Raw genomic sequence first — 7,536 nt, 5'->3', positions numbered from 1 at the left:
TATCCATTCACATAGGTTTTGTCTCCCCCCTTTTTTACAGTTTTCAATTTGTTTATTTTTAATTTTCAACATTCACTTCTATAAGTTTTCAATTTTCTTCCCCTCCCTCCCTCCCCAAGACAGTATGCAGTCTGATATGTGCTCTACACATACATTCTAATTATGTGGCATTTTCATATTAGTCATGTTGCATAGAAGAATTATAACGAATGAAGAAACTATGAGAAAGTAAAAAAGGATAAAAAAGATAAAACAAAACAGAAAATAGTCTGCTTCACTCTGCATTCCATCATGAGTCCTTTAGAAATGCTTTAGATCCTTGCATTGCTGATAAATCTATCAAAATCAGTCATTGCACACTGTGGCTATGTCTGTGTACAGTATTCTCTTGTTTCTATTCACTTCACTGAGCATCAGTTCATATAAGGCTTTCCAGGGTTTTCTGAAGTCTTCCTGTTCATCAAAATAGTTTTCCACTACATTCATATACCACAACTTGTTCAGTCATATTCCAACTGATGGGCATCCCCTCAATTTCCAGTTCTTGGAAAACATAAAAAGAGCTGCTATAAATGTTTTTGTACATGTGAGTACTTTTCCCATTTTTATGATCTCTTTAGGATACAGCCCTAGAAGTGGTATTGTTGGGTCAAAGGATATACATATTTTATAGCCCTTTTGTCATAGTTCCAAATTTCTCTCCAGAACGGTTGGATCAGCTCACAGCTCCACCAACAATGAATTAGTGTTCCAACTTTCCCATATCTTCTCCAACATTTATAATTTTCCTGTTGTGTCATGTTAGCTAATATGATAGGTGTGATGTGGTACCACAGAGTTGTTTTGATTTGTATCTCTCTAATGAGTAGTGATTGAGAGCATTTTTTCATATGACTATAGATACCTTTAATTTCTTTCTCTGAAAACTGCCTATTCATGTCCTTTAACCATTTATCATTTGAAGAATGACTGGTAGTCTTGTAAATTTGACTTGGTTCTCTAGATATTTTAGAAATGAGATCTTTACTACAGATACTGTTGTAAAAATTCTATCCCAGTTTTCAGCTTTCCTCCTAATCTTGGTTGCATTGGTTTTGTTTGTGCAAAACTTTTTTTCAATTTAATGTGATCAAAATTATCCATTTTGCATTTCATAATGTTCTCTATCTCTTTTTTTGGTCATAAATTCTTTTGTTTTCCATAATTCTGACAGGTGAACTATTTCTTGTCTCCTAATTTCCTTATATTATCAGATTTTAAATCTAAATCATGTACCCATTTTGACTCTGTCTTCATACATATGGTAAGATGTTGGTCTATGCCTAGTTTATGATACACTATTTTTCAGTTTTCCCAGCAGTTTTTGTCAAAGAGTGAGTTCTTATGCAAGAAGCTGGAGGCTTTGACTTTATCAAATAGGTTGCTATAACCATTAAAAATATGGAAAGCTTCATGAATTTGAATGTCATCCATGCACAGGGGCCTTGCTAATCTTCTTGGTATCACTCCAATTTTAGTCTATGAGCTGCTGAAACGTACACTCCTGTTTCCCCTCTTGATACAGTTATGTATATAATAAATGTCCCTGGACCATTCCTGATCTTAGTACCAATGGGCTTCTAGCTTGTTTACCCGTGCCTGCATAAGGCTTTTCCAGAAGAATGGTCACAACATTTTCTAGATATTTCTCTTTGGAAGTTTTGATGGGTCTTTTTTGTTGTTTGTTTAGTTTTGTTTTTTAGCTTTCTGTTAGGATATTCATGAGACAGCTAGGCTCCTTTGATAACTTTCATTCAGTAATCTTACTTGGAAGTTCCATGTGAATCTTCTTATATCATGATCTTAATAACCTTTGCCATTCTGGATACCCTCCCTTGGACACTTTCTTAATAATATATGTCATTCCTAAAATGTCAAACTTAGAATTGAATAAAATGTAGAAATGACCAGGGCAGAGTACAGAAGTACCATCAACTCTCATGTTTGGAGTATTCTTCCTCTCTTAATTCAGACTAGTCATGTTAGATTTTTAAATTGTCATATCACACTGTTAACTTACTTACTTAAATCCTTAGAATGTTATTGAATGAATTGCTGTCTACCCACACCTCTCCATTTTTATACTTTTGAAGAGGAATTTTCAAATTCAATTTCTTTCAATCCATATTAAAATTACAAAGTTTCACCTTAGCAAATTTAGTTCAACATTTCATCTTGACTCTGTTATCCAGTGTATTAGTTATCTTTCCCAACATTGTGTCGTCTACAAATTTGATAAGCTTGCTAGATATGCCTCATCAGTCATTGATTATAAACAATGTTTAGTAGTGCAGGATAAAGTATAAAAAGACTCCATAAAGATTTTCTTTAAGGTCTCTATGATTCCATTAATGACTAAGTTTGGAATCTATTTATTTAATCAATTTTAATCTATCTATCCATATTATCATGCTGCCCACATATCTCCATTCTGTCTATAAGTAGAGATTTTGTGTGTGTGTGTTTGTCCTTTGTTGCTGAAGAAGACCATGCCATCAGAGAAATGATGACATGACTTGCACTTGACTTTGCTTTCAGTGAGTGAGGGTTATGCAGCTCACCAGCCTCACTTCTCCTCCAGAGCCATCTGAGTCCAGTGACCAGATATTCATCAGGATGACTGGAGATGACCCAGGATGAGGCAATTGGGGTTAAGTGACTTGCCTAAGGTCACACAGTTAATGCGTGTCAAGTGTCTGAGGTGAGATTTGAACTCAGGTCCTCCTGACAGCTGCAGTGGTGCTCTATCCACTGCACCACCTAGCTGCCCCTAAGTAGAGATTTTAAAATATGCATGAAGGAATATACAAAATGGCTTTTTGAGTTTTACAAAAATTATATCATCATTATCCTGAGCAGGAAAACTAGAAATCCTGTCAAATAGGGAGATATTGTTAATATGAAAGATTCTTTTCTTGTTGAAAACATATTGCCCCTTTTTGACCACTGCTTTCTTTTCTCAGTGTTCTCTCACCATGGTAATAATAATGCATTGTAGAATTTTACCAAGAATCAAAGACAAATTGACTTCTAATTTATAATCTCCACTCTCTACTCTGTTTTGAAAATAAAGACATCTTCCTTTCATTAACTGCATGTTAAGGGACAACACGGGATAGTGGACTGGGACTCGAATGCGGCTTTTGACATATATTGACTGTGTAGTGCTTGACAAGTTACTAACTTCAGAGGGTTCAAGATTATAAGTTACAGAGAAGGTGCAGACCTGCCTTGTTAGAATCAGTTTTCTCACCCTGGAGTTCCTTATACCAATGAATTCACAGGGACATTCATGATACCTTTTCTCAGTCTTATCATCTCTATCGTTCTCAAAATCTTTCAGAGATTATTGATGGTGGTTCAATAATCATATCTGCCATTTTGTGAATTAATCTAAAATGCAGTGCATCTGGTCAGGCAAACACTTGCTTCATATATACTTATTCATCTTTGGTCAATTTCTGTATAGTCGATTTTTGTTCTGCTCATTCTCACCCAAAGATTCTTTTTCTTAGATTAAAAAAAAAGTGCAAAATAAAAGTTGGATGGTACTACCTTTTTTCTTCCATCTAAATAATGATTCTATCCCTTATTTCACACTGATCCCCTCCCCCCTCAATATTTACTTTCTACTTCAGTGGCTTTATGATCTCCACAATATGGGTATTCCATTTGGTGCAGAGAATGATAAACATATAGAATATTATCTTGTATTATTCTTGTCCAGGTTCCCCATAGGGAGAATCTACTGAAGATGGTCAAGATCTTCCAATAGGGCATTTTCATTTTTTATGTGTACAAGTGTAGGTAGTACTCTGGCCATGCTTTTGTTATCTATCACTCTCAACTCATGGCAGGTCTGCCACATTATCACTAAATCAAGGAACTTAAGAATTGAAAAGGATTTTATGGACTCTCTTCCATGATCTCATAAAAAAATGAGGATAACAATATTTTTGGAAGAGGGAAATGACAAATGAATGGGGAAAATCCTAGGGTGGGGTAGAGATAAGTACTTTTCTAAATACTGAACAAAGTCTAAATAATTCCCTCTATAATATTTTCTGCCTCACTTTCTTTTCTCTGCCTATGCATACAACTTATACAAATAAAGGATTCTTTTTTATACTTGTTTCCAAATACCCCCAAATCCATCTATCTCACATCAAAAGGAGATTTGTGTCATTTGAAGGCCAGGAAAGTGGGCTGGACTTATTGACCTGTCAGGTCTTTTCTATTTAATATGTCTGTATTTCTATGGAAATGCAATAAATAAGAGGGTTTGAAATGCTTTCAAATTTGACATTTTTAACCGCTGTTATTATCCATCTGTTTATACATCTGAAAAAAGCTGACCCTTATGAGTAAAATAACTTTCAATTTTAAATTAGCATTGCATTCCTTTTTGTTAGTATTCATTATATGTCTAATCATAGTAAAATGCATTTTCTTTGAATATTTATGTAGTATGAACATTCATGTCCTCATGAGATCACAGTAATTTTTTCTTTTATTGTAATAATGAAACTGACTTTAAAGAAGATTTTTAAAAAATGAGTGTAATCCAACATAAGTGAGCACAAAAATAAAGTCTAAAAGCACATTGTAACTAAAGCTGGCTCTTTGTATGGCCATTAGATTTCTTTCTGATCGTTATTTGTTAGTATTTTTAGGAAAAAAGAAAATTTACAGTAACTTCCATGCAATAAGACCATTTTGCTGTGGTCAATTTGTAATATTACAAAGAAAGAAAGAAAGGAAATTAAAGCTGTCATCCTTAATAATTTGTCAAAACTTCAATTAACTCTGGAAAATTTGGGATCAAATTGACTCTGCAATTGTTACTGCATTTTATGCATTTCAGGAACTAATGTTCAGAAAGTCTAACAAAGAGTAAGATTTTTTTTTTACATTACATTTTACATTTTACATTTACATTACATTACCTTTTACATTTCACGTTTTATAAATAAAATTATTTTTGATACACTGTATTCTAGAAATAAGAATATAATATTTTCTTTGAAAGAATATCTAACTAGATATAGTAAATATTATGCTAATATTTTAATAAGCTCCATTTTAAATTGACATTTATAACCCCTGAATGACAAATTAATTGAGTTAATATAGAATTTTTAAAAACACTGATTTTACATTAATTATTTTTCTTTTCAAAAGACTTTTTTAATCAAGCAAACAAAATTATTGCTTCATATCACAAAATTAAATAGAAATTAGAACCCAAATTTCAGACCAAATGTAAATGAATGCAATTATTAAAATATACAAACATTTCATTTTTACTCATTTTCACACATCAAATCTGAATGTATTCATCTGTTCATGTTCACCTTATAGAGCAAAATAAATTCATCAGCTAAATGACATGATCCTTTGAAAATGGTGTCAGATAGCAACCTTTTTGTTATTGTCTATAACTAACAAAGTCCTTCCACATATGAAATAATATTCAATCATGAAGAATTTTAATTTTCTATAATAGTGCTTTGAAAAAAAGAAAAAAAACACAGATTTTATTTACCCCTGTTTAAACATTTCCTTCTGTTTAAATCTTCTAAAATTATTTAGTTCATATTTAATAATGACTATACATTTGTTTGCCATGGCAAGCCAAGGATCTGTCTCCTAGAAGCTTCTTAAATTCTTAGGGATAGCATTTTTGTAGACAATATTGCCCAAAGCTAAATTAATATTGTTAAAATATCTTTTCCTGAAAACCTTATAAAATAGGGTAGAGATCTATCTGTCCAGGATATTTTAGATGAATATTCATCTTATGCTATTGTACTTCACTGGATTACTTCATAAACTCTGTACTAGTGATTTGGTCCTATAGTTCAAAAATAATGTAATATAATAATCACATATTTGAAAAATAATTTATCTAATTCATTGGTTGAGTTCTCAGAAATACTGGAAAAATCTTTGAAAACCACACTGTAAGACTTTGGACACAGCATTCAGTCACACATTTAAATCTATATTTTTACTACTCCCCATGATTAGGTTGAACTTTGTTTACAGATGATAGGAGAGGTCAGAGGAGCTACAACCTCATATTATCATTTTGACTGCCATTTTTTGAGCAGGAGTCCCTGAATCCAATAGGAGATTGCTTAAAATAGGGTGTAGTCAAGTACATCTATCTAATTATTATATTTCTGGTACAAATTAGTGTTGTTCACACCAATCCAACGAGTTCTCTGCTTGCCTTTACCCTGATATCTGATGAGATATGGTCACCTAAATAAGACATCTCAGTATGCAGTACCTTATGTGTTCCAATAACTTTAACTTACGTAAGGATAATGGCATGGAAAACAGATTAAGAAAAGACAAGTCTTAGATTCCTTCTTAATTACCAAATTAAGCACTTTGTAGTTGGCCACTGGATACATCGACTGAAGATAAAATAACCCCCTCCAAGTGTATTAGCTTCAAATTTCAAATACCTATGTTCTCAGATATTAAAGTACACGTACTGAATAGCAATCACCCATTCTAGCTTGCCTAGGCAAAGCTTAAGCACACCATTATCGTCTGAAAGTCTTGCAATCAACAAATATTTGCAAGAGTAGTCACATATGAAATGAATTACACTGATGGACACTACAGATCAGAGAGCTATTGAAATTGAGCATGTTATAGACTATTAGTTGAGGCTTCTTGTTTGGTAAATTATTTATATTTCAATTTTAACTCATTTTTTAATGTTATTGGAATCATCTTGCCCTGGGTCTTCATAATACAATGAATTAATACACATGGCTTTTACCTTTAGAGGTTTGGGTTTTAATCTGATTCAGATCATAAGTGAAATGAATTTAATGGTTTCAAATTAGCCCATTTGTCCATATCACTAGACTACAAACATTTTGGCAAGCAAACAGCATTGGCAGCCCATGCTCAGAGGAAGCCTATGACTAGAATAGCAGGGTTGCTAAACAGCAAGCGTATTTGGCCTTTCCACTTGGCTCCTGCCAATGCTATTAATTTCTCATTTTAAGCAACATGAACTTTTGCCAAATTGATTGGGGAGAGGGAGAATAAAACCTTTTGAACAAAAATCCAGTCTTTATGAAGTAGAAAGATATCAAGGCCAGGTCTACAAAAGATGTAGGAAATTAGAAAATGATATAATTTTCAAGATAAATTAGACACTGAAGTGATTTCATCAGGAAACATTCAGGCAATTGGCCCAACTGCCTTTCTGCTTGAATTATCTGGACAACAGCTTCAATCTTCACCTTTACTTTGATAGTACTAAACTCATCTAAAAATTTTATGTGACCTAGATGATAATTCTGATTTCCCATTTAGAAAAATTATAGATATCTAAGTTTTCATGTGGTTATTCTTCTCTTTCAAATCTGCAACCACATACCAAGATACTAACAGCATTTAGGTTATAGAGTTACTAACTTATAAGATAATATACTAAAATATGAGTTGAACAATTCTTTTATCCTCTAC

At 32.8% G+C, this 7,536-nt stretch overlaps 1 non-coding gene across 1 annotated transcript; it reads right to left on the bottom strand.

Annotated features, from left to right (window-relative positions):
• Window positions 1-1,434: 1,434 nt before the first annotated feature.
• On the bottom strand, window positions 1,435-1,543 carry LOC140513000 (U6 spliceosomal RNA). Its single transcript, XR_011970045.1, has one exon. It is a non-coding gene; the product is annotated as a U6 spliceosomal RNA (small nuclear RNA).
• Between the last annotated feature and the right edge of the window lie 5,993 nt (window positions 1,544-7,536).

Source organism: Notamacropus eugenii, chromosome 6 (assembly GCF_028372415.1).
Source record: "Notamacropus eugenii isolate mMacEug1 chromosome 6, mMacEug1.pri_v2, whole genome shotgun sequence".
NCBI classification, from domain to species: Eukaryota; Metazoa; Chordata; class Mammalia; order Diprotodontia; family Macropodidae; genus Notamacropus; species Notamacropus eugenii.
The sequence above is the reverse complement of the archived record's forward strand: the minus strand, read 5'-3'. Positions and strand labels throughout refer to the sequence as shown.